The sequence below is a fragment of the Jatropha curcas genome, chromosome 10 (assembly GCF_041381405.1).
Source record: "Jatropha curcas cultivar XTBG-Jc1 chromosome 10, XTBG_Jcur_1.0, whole genome shotgun sequence".
NCBI classification, from domain to species: Eukaryota; Viridiplantae; Streptophyta; class Magnoliopsida; order Malpighiales; family Euphorbiaceae; genus Jatropha; species Jatropha curcas.
The window spans coordinates 24331755-24351288 of record NC_143160.1 but is presented as its reverse complement, the minus strand read 5'-3'; the positions used below and the strand labels follow the sequence as shown (position 1 = coordinate 24351288).

Below are 19534 nucleotides of genomic sequence, written 5' to 3'. Positions count from 1 at the left end.
TAACTGATAACTCACCTTTACTACCTTTGCTCTTTATGATATGTGGGTTTGGATAACATCTTTAAAAGCTTCTCTTGGTCCATTTGAAGATGCATTATCACCTTTACTGGAATTCCAAATTCCTTCAACACAAGTTACTTTTTCTAACTCAGTTTTTGTGTTGTGATGTACTTCACCTGTTTTGGATGTATGATAACATAACTTGTCATAATACATATTCAGAGAACCACATATCATGAATGAGCAATATTTGGATTGTCTTGTGAGGTGCATGGCATCATTTGAGCCTATACCTTTGCTTAGTCTATTGCTTGAGTATCAAACTAGGAAAAATTGTCACCAAGTGTTCAAACTTCATAATACAAAAACAATGACAACAAGGAGTGCAAGTTGTTTCCCAAATTTGACAATAACATGTAATACCTTTAACAATTGGAAAATAAGTCATAATCTAATTTAAGGTTGGGCTTCAAAATTCAGTAATAGTACAAACATGCCTATCTAGAAAACCTCGCACATAGTAACACTGAGTAATGCTTCATTTTTTAACTGCGTATGAACTTTAAAGAATACAAATTTAATATATACACTTCCAGCATGTTCTTCAAGACAATGTAAAGGACTAAGCAAAACTCATCTTGTGTTATTACTATCACAATCCAATTTCAATTCTTATATCTCATTCTTCTAACACCTGGATCAAACTGTTGTACAAACTCATATAATTTCAAATGACTATAAGAATCGATTCATATATACATTCATACCTCCACAGTGTTGTGTGTTCCTTATTCCAATTAAGAATTTGTCAATAAAAAAAGCTTCAACCAACCTAGCACAAATCTCATACATCTTAGAAATCCACTCATGATTTTGCAACTCAAGATCCACAACCATTTTGTGCCATACCATTTCAAACTGACTTATAGTATTTTTTTTTTCCTTTAGACATCACTCAAAAAATCTCAAATTTTCCATCATTCACACTTGAATGTGCATTTCTTTCAAGATGCCAACAACAAACCCTTTGAGTAGTTTCTGGGAATATCTTCTCAATCGCCTTTCTCATTTGCTTCTCCCTATTAGTGATAACTAATTTAGGCTCTTTCTGTTTTGTGGCCTCTAAAATCTTTCTAAAATCCATATATAAGTGTTTTCAATTTCATCAGGTAGTAATGCACACTCATATATTATGGTTGCTTGATGGTAATTTACTCCAACAAGTATTAGAAAAAGCATCTTACACGCATTGATTTTATATGTGATATCAAAAATTAGAACATCATCAAAACTTGCATAATCTGATCGGGATCTAGAGTCAGTCCAAAATAGATGTAATAACCTCTTTTCAGTAGCTACATTATATTTATAATAAAAATTTGGGTCTGCTTCAACTTTATCATATAAATATACTAAAGCAATTTCAAAATTAGTATCAATAATCTGCTACCTATAATTCGCATCTATAAATTAAATAAATCTTTTTTAGTAAAACCATCATTCTCGTAGCCACCACATTGATTTAATATAAGCTCCATTGTTTGACTCATTTTTACACTCATTCCTCGCATTGATTTCACTTAAGCCTTATCAATATGGTTCAGAGACGTATGTGATCTCAAGAACTGGACTTCTTCCATAAACACCAGTGGATGATTATGAGTTGCATCAAATTTCGCCACTACAAATTTTGCATTCCTATCAAACTTGATATAAAAAGAAGCAAGAAAATCAGTTCTAGTAATGGTTCTTGGTTCTCTCTTTCTCTCTTTTATCTTTAAGTATTTTTCTAATTGAAACCCTTCCTTATAACAGATCTATTTTCCATATACAATTATATACTTTTTTCTTTTTTCATATCACTCCTATGGATGCTAAATTTCATGGCCTTACTGTATATTCTATAAAATTTCTCTACATCTTCAATAGTGTCAAATGCTAGTCCCACCATATCTTCTGATTCTCACTCTTCAATATGTTTATTAGTGTTGATATCTAAACAAGGTCAATCACCTTGTAATGTACTAAAGTAAATTGAATCCATCCTACAAAAATACAAAAAACCCGTAAACTTGTGATTCTCACTTTTCAATTTGTTTATTAGTATTAATATCCAAACAAGATCAATCACTTTGTAATGTAGTAAAATCAATTGAATCCATCCTATAAAAATGGAAAACACATATAAACTTGTAATTTTCATTAAACCAATCTCTCACATAATTTTTTTAACAAAATAATATGCTTTCACTAAGAAAAGAAAACTTGATATTCTTCTTCTGTAATGGAGTCATATATAAGTGCCATAAGACCTCATATATATACACAAATAGATTATTGCATTAATTTAAATATCAATCATTTTATATAAAATGGATGGATAATTATTCATGTCCACGTTACACACACACACACACATCAAACAGAAACACATATCATACATTTTCTCCCTAATTCTTGTGTTACATCAAATAGTTTCTCCTACCTTCTCTTCATAAATGGGGAAGCATTGAGTTTTAAAGGTAAGATTGAAATACTTGTATTCTTACCCTTACTATTAGGCTACAGTATGAGTAAAAACTTTTCTACAGTATCAAAGAATAAATAGTATTTCATTTTTTGAATAACAATTCAAACATCAAAGTCAAAAATACCAGAGTTAAAATTGATTCACATATATATATAAGCACAAACACAACAGAGGACTGAAGCTCAAGTTGATACAAATAGCAATATAATTTGATTTTGACATTCAAGGAAGTAAAAGAATATTTTCATTATTATCAAATATAAAAATATGAAGTATGAAATTTAAAATTCAATAGAGTCTAATAATTAATACAAAATAGAATTTGATATAATGACTAATAAGAAAAATACAAGCTAATGACAATAATAATCAGAAGTCATTTTTCTCCTTAATATCTTGTACAAACTTGGTCTAGATTAGCAACTTGAGCCAAGGCTTTTACTAGTATACAGAAATAAGGAAATTATGTATCAATATAGAATTCCTCATGAACTTACATGTGGCATTTCATCTACTGTAACAAATCACTTTATCAAATATAGAGAATTACTTTTTTATTAATATTATTTTTCATATTTTAAATATTTTAACTCCATATTAATTGAATTTTTATATTTTTTAACCATTAAATTGGTAATACAAAATTTATATATAATATGGTCTGGGCTACGTTGGCCACTTTTTATTTTTTTGGGTTAATTTACTAGAGATAAATGTAAAATAGAAAAATGGGTATTTAGCATTATTATATTAAAATTAATGGAGTTGCACATTAGATGGATATACTTATAAAAACTCAAATTATAAGAATGATAAGTTTATAAAAATTTTTACTTTTAATTATAAAATTACGGTGGTTAAAGATAATCAAATTATTTTTTAAAAAATTAATATGTGAGAAAAATATAATAGAAGTATTTGAACCATAAAAATTTTTAAAATTACTTTCAATGAGATGGAAAGCAAATAAGAGAATAAGAAGTGAAATACTGATAAAACAAACTTAAAATACAAGTCTAATTTAAAAATATAAATATAAATAAAAAATAATTAATAAATGTAAGTACCTAAACTTATGTACAAGTTAATAAATATAGTTTGATTTAATTTTATTCAAATGAAAAAGACCATATGAGATTAGAATCAAAAGCTTATACATTTAAAGAGAACCGGGTATTGTCTTTGATGATTCAGTTTAATAATATTTGACTTTTTCCATAAAAAAAAAAAACAGAGAATTGTTAACTTACAATAATAAAATATATTAAAATAATAATACTAACTCCTAAATAAAATCTAACTAACAGATAATATAGGATTTATAATCCTTATCCTAACACGACCATCCTAAATCCAGTATATATACTTTAAATTTACCCTAAGGACGAGTTAATTGACAATTCACTACACCTCAAATTCTGCGAGCTTAACAAGAATTAAAAGTAGATAGTAATTTTGAAAAAGAAATAACGTTTTCAAAATGAAAATTAAAAAAGTCTTTTTCTTAACAAACTAGATAAAATATTTTATTTATAGAATTAACCAGTTGTCAATTTATTACTTGATCTAATAAAAAATTTTTAAATACTAGAATCTAATGACTACAAATAATGCTTTATCAGTGCATTATTAAGAGTCTGTACTATAGTTTTATCGAACAAATTAATAAATGATACCAGTTTTACTGTCTTATTGAGATTTTGGAAGCATTCCTCAAAATGAAAAGAAATGATACAGATAGTGAAATAAATATTTAACTCACTGCATGTGATCTAGTTTTCGAAAAGAAAACATCTAAGGAAATATTCATAAACGGAGCCCAACAACCAAAGGAGATTCGAATAACAAATCCCAAACGAACAGGCAATGAAAAAGCAAGGTCAATACTAGGGACCTTCCCTTTTGTCTTTCAAGCCGAACTTGTTAATGCAAAAGGAAACAAAATGAGAAGGGCTTACCTCAAGTCACTTGTTTAATGCAAGGACATGATAAGTTGGCCAAGAAATAAATATGGAGAAGATACAAAATGAAATATCCGATAATGATCAAGTGATATTAAAGCCTTTATGTGTAATAAACTACACTCAATTAGAAACTCGTGAGGAGTTAAAGCAAAATGATAAAAGATACAAAACAAAGGAAAAGAGGTAACATAAGATATAATTAATAGATAGATGTATGTTAAAGAAAAGCTTTATATTTGTAATGCTTCTTTGTTTCCTTCTACTTAAGAATAAAACTTGTATAGTTGCTCTCAGATTTCCAAGATACCTCAAGTAAGATGAAAGGCATAAACCTGCTTTTACATGGTACTCAAAACAATAATAAGGACAAAAGACCTCAAGCAAAATGCGCTTTGGCCAATCTCATTCCATACATCTAGACAAAATGTTAGAACTTAACTGTGTAAATGTTTGTTTGAGAAGTGCAAAAATAGTAAAACATTTTTTTTATTATCCTCATTTATGGAAAATATTTTGTCAATGGTCCAAGATCACCTCTAACAAATACTCCTTCCGTCCCATTTTGTTTACATGGTTTGACAAAACACGCATATTAAGAATTTAATCAACAAAAATTATTTTACTCTTTGTCACCCTTAACTTATTAAGATATTAACAAAATTCATTCATTTAATGAATAATCATAAAGGTTATTATGAGAAAAGTAATTGTTTAAATGTATGAATTTAGAAACCATGCGACCATTTTGGAACATTCAAAAAAGGAATAACAAGCAAATAAAATGGGACAAAGGGAGTACAAAACAATAGAACTACTAAAATATTAGAAGCAACATTTTCACAAACACTTGGTAGGCATATTAACTACATCAATACACCAAATAATAAGAGATACAATAAATTAATTCAAACTCTCAATCCAACTGAATTTTGCATTGAATAACGTTGAATTTTCAATTAAAACAAAGAATATCGATTGTATTATCCAAAGAATTAATAATGTGATTTTTGGCAGTTGAATAAGAATGTGAACTCTTGTATTTTTCTTTCTTTTAAAAGATAAAAATTAAACAAAGAAAAGGAACATAATCGATCACCCAAACCTGCTATAGCAAGTGCCCTTTACATGTAGAGAACATTATCATTTCATCAACAATACAACTTATCATATGGTAGTAAAAGCCTTTGGATATTGTCAATAAAAAAAAAAGGGAAATTGTTCAAAGCCCATAAAAGAATTGAAAGTAAAATTTATATCAATATCATATGTTCTCTTGTGTTTATAAGGGTGACATAAAAAGCCATTAAATTTTAATCTTTTTTCTCTTTAAAAGATAAAGATCATAGCTTTAGTATCTTAGATTTTTTATATTTTTGATTGAACAAATAATCAAATTTGCTACCCTACATACCAAAAAATGAATTCCATTTTCAAGAATTTCATAATTTGTTGAGCTATTCTCGATTTTATTATCATATTAATTTTTGTTGGTCTCTATTTAATTGATTTTTAGTTTTATCACTATTATTTCTTTCACTGAAATCATTTTCTCTTTTTAGAAAATTTCAAATACTACAAATGATGTAACAATCGTTAATGGTATTTGGTTCTTGCAGTAGAAACTTTTTTTGTTTAGCGCTATAATCTTGCATCTATTCCAGTCCTTTCTGTTTTACTCTCTCCTTTTAATCTTAATACAATAAACTTATTGGTTCTCTCTCACCTTTTTTTTTCCTTTGATTCTTTTCTATCTAAGCTTCTCTAAAATTTCTGTGATTTTTGTCATTTGAATAAAAATGTGAACTCGTGTATTTTTCTTCCTTTTAAAAAAAAAGAAATTGGTCTCTCAAACCTACTATAGCAAGTGCCCTTTACTTATGGAGCACATTTAGCATTTGACTACCAATATAGATTCTAACTAATTTGTATCATAGTAAGAGTCTTTCTACATTTAGTCGAGTTTCCCTATCCATACACCTTTTATTGATAAAAATGTGTTAAAAGAACATAAAACTTTTCTAGTATTTATTTATTTATAAACAAAGGCTAACGATGGGTCACAATCTATTCAAATACATGGTAGACATACAAACCAAAAATAAAATAAAACAAAAATGAGGAAAAACTATAACACTATAATATTTGAAGGCTCACCTAAACACACTTCTCAGATACTTAACTTTTAAACTGAAAAACTTTATGTCCTCGACCAAATTACTCTTGAAAGTGTCTTTCTCTGACTTGGCATTCGGCCATCAATCATGGAGAGAATATATCTTTAAAGATCCGCCACCGAAAACAAAATACGAATTATTTTTATTAGCTTTGATTTTCTTATCAAGATTTATGCTAGGTTGCAAAAAACCAATATGATGCTAAGAATCTATTAATTAAAGTCAAGTACAAGAAAAATATAAAAGAAATAAAATGCACATCAATAGGACCTATGTTATATAATTTTTCTAGGTGGACATCTGTTTGTGATAATGGGAAAATTAATAATGCGATAGCAAAATAATAAGAGGGGCACAAAATTTTATGTGGTTCAGCATAAGCCTACATCCATGTCACGACCCGTTTCCGTGGGCCGGACCGGCACTAGGGCCTAGGTAAGCTTAAGGCCCCCGAGGCCCGTAGTAAGCCTAAATTATTCAATCTGTCTACATGATTCTCCTAATTTCAACAAAACAGTAAGCCCATATGACTTGAGATATAAGTTTTATAAAATTTTCAAACATCTGGCCCAATATCAAATAATACATAAAATTTAACCAGGGCCTATTCACAATAACTCATAATCACAATAAGGGCTTACTAATTTACCTACAGTTAATTACACAATAATTAATTTATAGCGTAGTGCTAACAATAAGGCCCAATTTAAATACACAACCCTATAACTGCGGAGTTCAATAATAATCTGATAAAAGAGTAACTTATACAACCAAAATTAAATAACAAAAATATAAAGTTTACATTTATAACTCTGCGGAGAAGATTGCAGAGCTTCAATCGAATCAGCTGCTTCCTAGTACCTGAGAGGTTTGGAGAGAAGGGGGTGAGTTTTGCAACTCAGTGAATAATAATAAATAATACACACCACATACAGGCAAGCAAAATGCACCCTAGTATACTAAATGAACACACAACAGTCACTCATATGTCATCATATCAGCACCCACAACAATATCACCTTCAAATAATCACATCACGTGGAAATTAGTCAGTGGCGTCACCTAAATCCCCGACGAGCCGTCCTCTCAAACAGCCCATCCTCTCAAACATGTGCACCCGGGGAGCCAATCCCCCATATCTGGCCGACCGGTCTAATCCTCACTTGACCAGTCCTCTCAATATTTTATTTTTACATTCTCTCTTTTCTTTTCCATATCATCAACATCATTTCATCAGTTCATCAGGTGCACACGGGGGCGCCGATCTCCCATTTACCCGGCCGACGGTCCACTTTCATCAGTTCATCAGGATCCTTATTTATCGACCGTCCTCACAAACCCATGGTGACCCACTTCATCCCAACTCCACACAAACAGAGCACAGTATATACACAGCACAAATAATCAAACAATTCATTTATCATAATACACCAATTTCATCCAAATGCACAATTATGCACAAGTATAATTATAGTGATCATAACATAATATATATGAGAAAATACAATATGTAAATATATAAAAATGTAATGTTATGCAAATGCAGTGTTGATATGCATTATTTATTATTACTCACAGTGATAGAGAGCGAAATTCCAGCTTTGATGTTGTCTTGGAGGAGCAATGGATGGACCCGGGCGATCTAAGCAAAGTAAGAATGACACAAAGAAATAATTCTATCAGACAAAATATTTCTTACCACTCTAAGAATTTTATTTTTATATTCTAGCTTTTCTACGTAATTTACTCTCGAGATTTAATTTATTTATTTTTTTTTATTATTATTATTATTTTTATAATAATTTATATTTCTACCGAACACTATTTTATTTATTTCCTTTTGACTTGTATTTTATTTCTTACCGAAATTTATTTTTTTATTATTATTATTTTTTTTTTTTCTACCGAAATTTCTTTTATATTTCTACCGAAATTTCGGCAGCATCTCCCCTAAAAAATTGGACTATCCACCTGTTAAAAATATCAACAATATCAAATATTTCCAAACCACACAGCCCATCCATCGGGCAATCAATCAAGTAACTTAATCCCGTCCTCCACATTATCCATATCAACATTAATTCATAAATTCTTCTTTAATTCCATAAACCATAATTTCCTACAATTTATTTATTACTAAAACTAAATTCTTTAATTAACCAAGTAATTTTAATTAATCAACACTTACTTTATAACTCAATTAACCATTCATAATTGCTAAGTCAATTTAACTAAATTAATTAACTACAAATAATGAATTTAATTCATTAGCTAATATTACTAAAATTAAATTAATCAACTAAAAGTATGAAAATTAAGCTAACTAAAATGACTAAATTTAGACTAACTATCATGAAAAAATTAAACTAATATTTCTAACATTAAATTATACCCAATATCTTACTGCCGGAATGAAGAGCAGGTGGAGGCTAGTGGCCGGAGGTGCGCTGGAGCAGCAGTAGGGCTGCTGTGGCGTCGGCGGAGGTGACCGATCGGCGCGCTGGAGCGGCGGCAGTGGCAGTAGCGCCTTGACAGGGCTGTGGCGCTGCTGTAGGCGCGACAGAGGAGCAGCAGTCGCGATCTGGGCTTGCTGGCGCGACGTGGAGCTGCTCTGTGAAGGTGCGACTTGCAGCAGTGAGCTACAGCAGTAGTGTGCGGTGGTCGATCTGCTCCAACTTGCAGGCGCAGCACAACAGTAGGGAAGAAGAAAGAAAGAAAGGAAAAGAAAAGGAAAGGAAAGAAAAGAAAGAAAGGAAGAAGAAGAAAAAGAAGAAGAAGAAGAAAAGAGGAGGTGGAGGAGGAGTGGTGGTCGGAGGTGGTGTCGCTGGTGGTCAAGAAGCGCAGAAAAAAAACGGGGGAGGGGAGTGAGGTGTGTGCTAGAAATAGAGGAAAAAAGAAAATTCTAGATGGTTTGGGTCCAACCGGTTCGATTCGGTTCGGTTCGGCCCAAATCTTCGGTTTCCAATTGGTTTACGGGTTTTTCAATCGATTTTTGGTTCGGTTTCCCACAGAGTTCACATTAAAATATTAAAATAAATTTCCAAGCTGTCGGTTTATTAAATTTAATTGGAAAATCTTTGAAAATAAAAATTCGAGTTGTTTCAATCCACGGGCAAAAGAGAATAAAATTCACTAATTAATAGTGAAAATATAAAGTACAAAATGAGAGATAACACTCAAAACCCTAAACCAAAATTACCAAAATTTCACCAATATTTTTCTCTCTTAAAATTATAATGACAATTAATTATTGACAAAATTACCGTATCTAAACTAAGATTAGAAAAATGAGCAAAAGAAAACACTCTAAAAATGGACTGTTCACACACTCTACTTACATCTCTCGCCCCACTAAAAAAATGGCCAAATGACCATGATCTCTATTTATAATTTTGGTGACTCCATAATGTTTTGTACCCAAGGTAATCTAGTTAACTTCGTGCTTTATATCCAAGCAAAGCAATATAAAGACTTCGGTGTGAAGACAAAGTTGCGAGCTTCTACAAAATCAAGGACAATCAACAAGTATCCACCTTGACTTGAATTTTTTACATTCAAAATTTAGTAGAATTTCTTCATCTTCTCCATTGATGAAACTTAATTTTGAGAAATACCAATCAAGTCCAAGCAATGCTTGAACTTGCTCACTGGAAGAGGTTTAGTCATCATATCATATGAATTCTCTACAGTACCAATCTTTTTAACTAAAATGTTACCTTCAAAAATAATATTACGAACAAAATGGTACTTAACATCAATGTGTTTCGTCCTCTTATAAAACATTTGATCTTTTGCTAAATGATTAGCACCTTGGCTATGACAGTGGATGATGGTCACTTGTTGATTTGAACAAAGTTCACCACATAAATCTAATAACCAAAATAACTTCCTTTATAGCTTTAACTATTGCCTATACTCAGTTTGAGTTGTAGATACTGCAATTGTAGATATAAAGTAGCTTTATAGCTAATAGCAGTATTGCCAAGTGTAAAAATATACCTAGTAATAGATCTCCTTTTATCAAGATCACCTGCATAATATGAATCAACGAAACTGATCACATTATTCTTACTTTTGCAAAATCTTAAACAATAGTCTATTGTGGCTCACAAATATCTCAAAATCAACTTCATTGTTTGCCAGTGCTCTTTTGTCAAGTTAGAAATTTTTCTACTAACGGCACTGATTGCATTTGCAATAGTAGGATGAGCGCACAACATAGCATACATGATACTACCAACAGCACTCGAATAAGGCACTATGACATATTTACTATCTTTCTCTGAATATGGTGATAAAGCAGCACATAATCTAAAATGGGTTCCAAATGGAGTGCTTATAATTTGGCGTCTTTTACGTCAAAACGCTCCAAAACTTTCTTGATGAAGTTCTTCTGAGAAAGATATAACCTACTTATAGTTTTATTCCTTTGAATCTCCATACCCAACATCTTCTTAGCTGCTCCTAAATCTTTCATCTCAAATTCACCACTCATTTCTTCTTTCAAATTATTGATCTCAGATATATTCTTGGCCGCAATGAGCATATCATCAACATACAAAACCAAATAAGCAAATGAACCATCGTCAAGCTTTCTGAAATACACACAACTATCATATTGGCTTTTGGAATAGTCGTGTTAAACCATAAAGGAATCAAATCTTTTGTACCGTTATTGAGGAGATTGTTTCAAATCATACAGAGAGTTCTTTAATAAGAAAACATAGTCTCCCTTCCCTTCAACTTTAAAACCTTCAGGTTGTTGCATATAAATTTTCTCCTTAAATTCACCATGCAAGAAAGGCAACATTAACATCCAGTAATTCTAACTCTAAATCATGCATAGCAACTAATGCAAGCAATGCTTGAATAAAGCTATATTTAACAACAGCTGAGAAAATATCATTGAAATCAATTCCTTGAACTCGACTATGGTCCTTTGCAATCAATCGAGCTTTGTATCTAGCATCTTTAACAGCTTGAATACGCTATTTCTTCTTGAAAATCCATTTGCATCCAACGATCTTAGTGCCTTTTGGTAGTTTGACCAATTCCCAAGTTTGGTTCTTATGAAGAGATTCCACCTCTTCCTGCACGACAACTAGCCGTTTTCCTGAATCATCACAAGAGATTGCTTTTGAATATGTGGATGGCTCACCAACAGCATATGCTTACTGCCAATGCAAGAGGAACATATTTTGTATCAAGCAATCTTCTAGGGATAATCTTCTATCTTCTTGGCTTTGATGATCCTGTTGTGATAATGTTTTTGTCTGAATTAGTGAAGGATCATTAGGTAGAACTACACTCTCCATCTCAAACTCCATGATTTTAGCTAAATCCTTCGAAGCTATGTTAGATGAAGTAGAAGATTTCATTTTTAGATTAATCATCTCAACTTTATTAAAAATGAAATATCTACTGATTACTGACTTGGGTGGCCAGGAACACTTTCTATCCTTTGGCACCAGGTAGCATACCAATAAAAATACCCTTTATGGATTTAGGCCAATTTTCCTCCATTGGTATGGACATAAACAGGACAACCATATACCCTCAAATTAGAATAATAAGGAGGGTTTCCTAACCATTCCTCTTCTGGAGTTTTTAAACTATAATTGTTGATGGAGAGCGATTCACAAAATAGAATGTTGTCGAAGTTGCTTTTGCTTAGAAATCTTTAAACAAACCAAAATTAGATAACATGAACGAACTTTTCCAACAGAGTATGATTCATGCGTTTAGCAACACCATTCTGCTTAAGAGTTCCTCTAACTGTAAAATGTCTCACAATTCCCTCATCTTTATAGAATTTGTTAAATTCATTACCACAGAACTCTAATCCGTTATTTATACGAAATCGCTCGATCTTTTTTCTTTTTTTTCTTTCTACCAAACCTTCCATTTTTTAAAGGTGGTAAACACATCATTCTTATGCTTTAGAAAATAAGCCCATACCTTCCTAGTGTAGTCATCAATTGAGGCAAGCATATAACGAGCATCACCCTCCGAAGTAAAACGAGTGGGTCCTCAAAGTTTTGAATGGATATAATCCAAGGTATCTTTAGTGTTATGAACTTCTATGTTGCAACAGACTCGCTTCACGTACTGAAGAGACAATGTTCACAGAACTCCAATTTGGATATACTTTGGCCATCAAAAAGACCCTTTTTACTCAACATTTCCAAGACTCTTTCATCATATTTCCTAACTTCATATGCCATAATTTTGTATTATCAGAATCTGATAATGAAGTAGAGATAGTAGTTGTACCAGTAACTGCAGATGCTACTAGCACATATAATCTGCCAGCACATTGCACCTTCATCACAGTAAGTGCACCCTTAGCAACCTTCACAAAGTCATCTTCTCCATTGAATTTGTGACCACTCATCTCTAATGTACTTAAGGAGATGAGATTCTTCTGTATGTCTAAAACATATTGAACAATAGTCAATGTCCTTATTACACCGTCAAAAATTTTAAGTTTTATTTTATCAATTTCCAAAACATTCAATGGTTCATCATTTGCCGCCATCAACACAACATCATTAGTAGGTTCAAGAATGGAGAACCACTCTTTACGGACACACATCTGAAATAATGCACGAGAATCTAAATACCACTTATATATGCATTCAACTCCAAATGTAAAAGGGACATAATGATTACCATCTTCCACAATATTGGCTTCAGCAGGCTTATTTTGGTTTTGTTACTTTATTTTTCAACTTGAAGCAATTAGCCTTAATGTGCCCATTTTCTTACAATAGTTACAAGACAGATTCTAATGTCTTGATTTTGATCTCATTTTGGATTTGCTACTGCTAGCTGAATCTCTATTTGCAAGTCTTCGTCTAACAAAAAGGCTTTCTGTTGGACTGTCATTACTAGAAGGTAGCTCTTTATCCATAAGCTCCTTTGAAAACAAAGTTGTTTTTACCTCTTCCAAAGTAATAGTTGCCTTGCTAAAAATTAGAGTATCTCTACAATTCTTATAAGACAGAGGTAAAGAATGAAGCATCATAAGAGCTTGGTCTTCGTCATCTTATTCAATATTCATATTTTTCAAATCCATCAAAATGGAACTAAATTCATCAACATGAGATTTCAGGGAAGCACTTTCTGTCATAGTAAGCAAATCCATGTGATGCTTCGCAACCAAATTTGTTGTGAGGTTCTTCATTAAATACAGTGATTCAAGCTTGCTCCATAAATCTGCTTCAATCTTCTCATTAACAAACTTCTCACAAAACCTCATTTGACATACATAACTAGATGGCAAATAGGGCTTTTTTGTCTAACTTCTTCTTTTGATCTTTATTCATCTCCTTTGGTAACTTCTCCATGCTTAAAGCTTTTTTTTTTTTTTTTTTGTCAAAATTGCTTGCATCTTAACTTGCCATAAGGCAAAACTAATATTATAGTCGTATTTTTCGATAAAATTTTGTTCTCATCATTACCCGTTAATTGCTACAAGACTATGAGCACACTTCTCAAAATAAATATATATCAAACCAAGAAAATCTTTTGTGATGTGGAAGATCAGTTTAAACTGCAACCACAAAGCATACTCAGAATCCTTGAGCTATATAATTTTTAGAGGTGGAGATTTATTTGTGATAAAGGGAAAATTAATACCGCGATAGTAAAATAATAAGACATAAAAATTTTATGTGGTTCAATGTAAGCCTACATCCATGGAGGAAAGAGAACATAATCCATTAATTAATAGTGAAAATACAAAATACAAATTAAATAAGTGGGAGGTAATATTCAAAACCCTAAACCTAAAAATACGCAAATCTCACCAATATTTTTCTCTCTTAAAATTATAACGATAATTGATTATTAACAAAATTACCGTATCTAAACTAAGAGTAGAAAAATGTGCAAGAGAAAATACTGTCAAAATGGACTATCTAACACACTCTACTTATACCTCTAGTCCCACTAAAAAAATGGCCAAATAGCCACGATCTCTATTTTTGTAACTTTGCCGACTCCATAATGCTTCACACCTAAGGTAAGTTAACTTCATACCCAAGCAAAGTAATACAAAGACTTGGCTTGAAGATAAAGTTGTGGGCTTTTAGAAAATCAATGCCAATCAACAACCTCTAACCTGATATTGTTGAAACCAATTCTTCCTTTCATCAATCCTCTTCTTACTAAATGCAAGCTCAATGTTATTTCCATCTCAGTCATCAATCCAAATAAAATTCATCTTATGCTTCTCAGTCTCTAAATACTAAACAAAATAACATTTCAAAATCATAATTATTTATATCTTTTATAAAAATTATGTTTTAAAAAAAATATTTAAAAAGTGTTCTAATCACAACACATAAAAATGAACGAAAAAAGTTAAAAATTTGTAAAAAAAAAAAGAAAAAGAAGAATATTAAACGAATAGAGTATCAACTCAATCTCTTTTGCTTCAGCTTTACATAATTATATAGATATAAGTATATAGATGGAAGCTAGATTCTGATACAAAAAGTTTTATCAATTAAAAAATTATCAAAATAATTTTCTTCTTTGTTTCAACATGAAAATCAAAATCAAAATGTTTCAGAATAATAATATAATTTAATATTAATAACTATTTGAAATATATAAACACCCGTACGCGCACGAAGTGCGAAATAACTATTAGTGTGTGTGAAAATATATATATTATAAAAGCTGAAATAAAGAAAAAATTCAAGGCGTTCTCTTTGTTTAACATTTTATTTTGTCTTTTTTTACAAAATTTTAATTTTTTTCTTTATTTTTTCTATATTTTGATGGGCCAACTTAATTAATTTTTTAATTTAATATTTAATATTTAATATTTAATAATGATAATTGATTTTCCAAACCTAATCTAATCTAATTTAACTATAATTGATAATTTTTGGAATGTAATTTAATATTTAATTAGAGCTCAAAATATTTTTCTCCCTGATGATAAGTTTAACTTTTAAAATATAATCAAACAAACATTCTTTGACACGATTCAATGCTAACCAGTAACCCTTTTAGAGGCCAAAACTGAATAAATCCCTCTACGAAACTGGAATTTGTAGGGATAGAGATAAATACAAAGATGAAACTCGAAGAAATTAAGAAGAAGAAAGAAAGAATGTGTATTGCTCGTATTAATTTTAATACCTTTTTTTTTACTAGAAATAACTGTGTAGTCGTATACTTAAATAGACTACTTTACAACCGAATGACGAGAATAATGGAAAACAATCTGCTAGACTCTATCCCATGTAACAGAACTTATCACCCTTAAAAGCTCTTGTCACCAGACTAATTCAAACCAAGAATAATTGACAGATTTATAGCTGAATTACAACCAACCTTATCTCTCCTAGCTCCAGTCTTTATTAGTCAACCTTATCACTCCAAGGGGTAGATGCATCCTTATTACTCCATAGGTTAATATCCCCCCTCAAACTATGCTGAGTGTGGAGACATAGTTTGTGACGAAAAGAAGCAAGACGAGATTTGGGTACTGACTTGGTAAAAATATCAGCCAACTGTAAGGAGGAAGGAATATGTCTAGTAATAAGAGCTCCTTGGGCAACCCGTTCTCGTACATAATGATAGTCTAACTCTATATGTTTACTACAAGCATGAAATACAGGATTGACAGTTAAAAACAAAGCACCAATATTATCACCAAATAAAATAGGAGGTTGACGCAAGGGAACTCGAAGATCAGACAAAATGTAGCCAAGCCAAGTGAGTTCAGCGGCAGTATGAGCCATGGCACGGTACTCAGCCTCTGTGCTGGAACGGGCAACAGTAGACTGCTTCTTAGCACACCAAGAGATGATATTTGCTCCTAAGAATGTGCAATACCCTGTAGTAGAACGTCGTGTCTCAGGACATCTTGCCCAATCAGAATCTAAAAAAGCATAAAGATCAAGTGAAGTAGTGGAAGTAAGATGTAAACCGAAGTGTATCGTTCCTTTCAAATATCGAAGGATGCGACGAACACATTTGAAATGTGCTATGGTAGGAGAGTGCATAAATTGGGAGACAAAGTTAACACTATATGAAAGATCAGGTCGTGTCAAAGTAAGATACTGTAAGGACCCAACAATACCCCGAAAATGACAAGGATCAGCAAGGAATTCAGAATCTGCATATAGATAGCCTTTCAAGGCCAAGGGGGTAGGCATCGGTTGACAAGCAACCATATTCGCACGTTCCAGAATAGAGTAAGCATAATGAGTTTGAGAAAGATGAAGACCACAGGAAGTGGGTTGTACTTCAATCCCTAAAAAATGGTGAATAGTCCCCAGATCCTTCAGCGAAAACTCAGAGCTCATAACCTGTATAAAGGACTGAACAAGATCTAAAGAAGACCCCGTAAGAAGCATATCATCAACATAGATTAATATAACTAATATATCTGACGACGAATGAAACACAAAAAAAGAAGGGTCAGCTAAACTACAATAAAAACCATAATCCAAAAGAAACTTACTAAGCCGATCAAACCAAGCCCGAGGAGCCTGCTTAAGACCATAAAGAGCACGCTGAAGCTTACAGACATAAGAAGGTTTGTCAGGATTTTTCATACCAGGAGGTTGCTCCATGTACAAATCCTCAGTGATATAACCATGCAAGAAAGCATTTTTAACATCCAATTGCCGGATAGGGCATTTTCGAACTAAAGCAACAGACAAAATAGTTTGAATAGTCCCAGGTTTAATAACAGGAGAAAAAGTTTCTGTATAATCAATGCCATCAAGTTGATGAAAACCTTTAGCGACTAGACGGGCTTTAAGACGATCTAAGGTTCCATCAGGTTTTAATTTAGCTTTAAACACCCACTTACAACCTATGACATTCAAATTATCTTGCCTAGGAACTAATTGCCAAGTATGATTTCTATGTAAAGCTTCTAATTCTTCTATCATAGCATTACGCCACCCATCATGTGCAATAGCAGCTTTAACAGATTTTGGTTCTTTCGGAATTGTGGAAGACAACTCAACAGTCAAGGCATATTTCGGATTTGGTTTAACTATTCCAGATTTAGACCATGTAATCATAGTATGTGTAGGTGCAGAATTATCGAAAGCCATACCTTCTGGTGAAGCTGCATGTGATGGTTCAACAACAGGTAGCTCAACCTCAAGAGAAAACTCACTATGGTCAGAAACAAGCTGCTGATTTGATGCCTGCGGCATAACTTCAAACTGTACAGCCTGCTGATCCAGTGGCAGCACCTGTTGCGAAGACGCAGACTGCTGCTCTGGTTGTAACACTTGGAGCGTTTGTGCTGTTTGCGCAGGAAGAGCTGTATCACTTGGAGCAGAAATCTTAGTTGTACTAGAAGGTACATCAGCTGCTTCTGTATGTCCAGCACCAAGATGAAGTTCCTGTGAAACATTAGAGATAGGTAACAAGTCATCAACATTAACAGGAGCAGAGGCAGAGGCATCTACATTAGCAGGTTCATTAGTGTTATCACAAGACAAAGACGGAAGCAAGAAAGCATTGTTTATAGCTATTGGTGTTTGTAAAACACAACCAGCAGCTGAACTTGTGACATCTAGCTCATCAGAACCTGCTGGAATAGATAAGGTACAATCAGGCTTAATCGAATCTGAACCGGAGGTCGATTGAATCCAAGGATTCATAACCTGTAAAGCATGTAACTGATCAGTAGAGGAGAACTTAAACGGAAACACATTTTCATCAAAGCTTACATTCCTTAAAATTATAAACTTTCTAGTTCTAGGATTATAACACTTGTAACCTTTATGTTTTTCACTATACCCAACAAACACACAGAGGCAAGACTTAGGATCAAATTTATGTCGCCTAGTGTCCCAAATGTAGGGAAAACACTTGGACCCAAAAACACGCAACGAACTATAATCAAAATTATAACCATTTAACATGTAAAAAGGAGTTTCATTATGTAATGAGGAAGACGGTAACCTATTAATCAAAAACACAGCAGTTTGGAACGCCTCAACCCACATAAATAAAGGCAAGTGACTGTGAAATAACATGGTCATTCCTAATTCTCGAATAATTCGATGATGTCGTTCAACCATTCCTGTTTGTTCAGTTGTATATGGACAAGAAATTTGATGTGTAATTCCATTGGCAAGAAAATGAGAAGATAATTTGGAGTTAACAAACTCTCCTTCCCCATCTGAGTGAAAAATCTTAATTTGTTTACCAAATTGACGTAACACAAACTTTTCAAAAGCAAGAAAGACAACAAAGAAATCTGACTTGTGCTTTAATGGAATAATCCAACAATATTTAGTAAAATCATTAACCAAACATGCATAAAATTTAAATTTCGCAATGGACAAAACAGGCGCAGGGCCCCACAAATCACAGTGGATTTTATCAAAGGCAGCAGAACTAGAATGAATAAAAGAACTAAAAGGAAATTTACTCATTTTCCCTATTTGACAACTATCACATAAATTGCTAAATTGCAAAGAACCTCTAACATCTATTAAACGTTTATTATTCAAAATAGAAACAACTGAAGCTTAAGGATGACCCAGCCTTTGGTGCCAAATTGCAGCAGTACCCGCTTTAAATCGATTGGAAAAATAAGCTTCGGGCGTACCCGACAATTTATACAGATTATGTTTCTTTGGTCCTGTGAGAAGTACCTGCCCCATTTTCTGGTCCTTCACATTAACAGCCACATTCGTAAATTCACAATTGACAGGATATTCATCCGTTAACTGATTCACAGACAACAAGTTTTGTTTTAACTCAGGAACTAGTAAAACATCTGAAACATGTAAATTATTTTTTTGTTTAACGAAAGCATTACCTACTCCGTTTATAGGCAAAGAAGATCCATCACCTATAGCAATTTAGTC

General features: G+C 32.2%; 1 long non-coding RNA gene across 1 annotated transcript; it reads right to left on the bottom strand.

Moving 5' to 3' along the window:
- Positions 1-7373: 7373 nt before the first annotated feature.
- LOC149493310 (uncharacterized) lies at positions 7374-9533 on the bottom strand. Its single transcript, XR_016322830.1, has 3 exons — positions 9061-9533; positions 8245-8310; positions 7374-7529 (listed from the first exon to the last, which is right to left on the bottom strand). It is a non-coding gene; the product is annotated as an uncharacterized LOC149493310 (long non-coding RNA).
- Positions 9534-19534: the final 10001 nt, after the last annotated feature.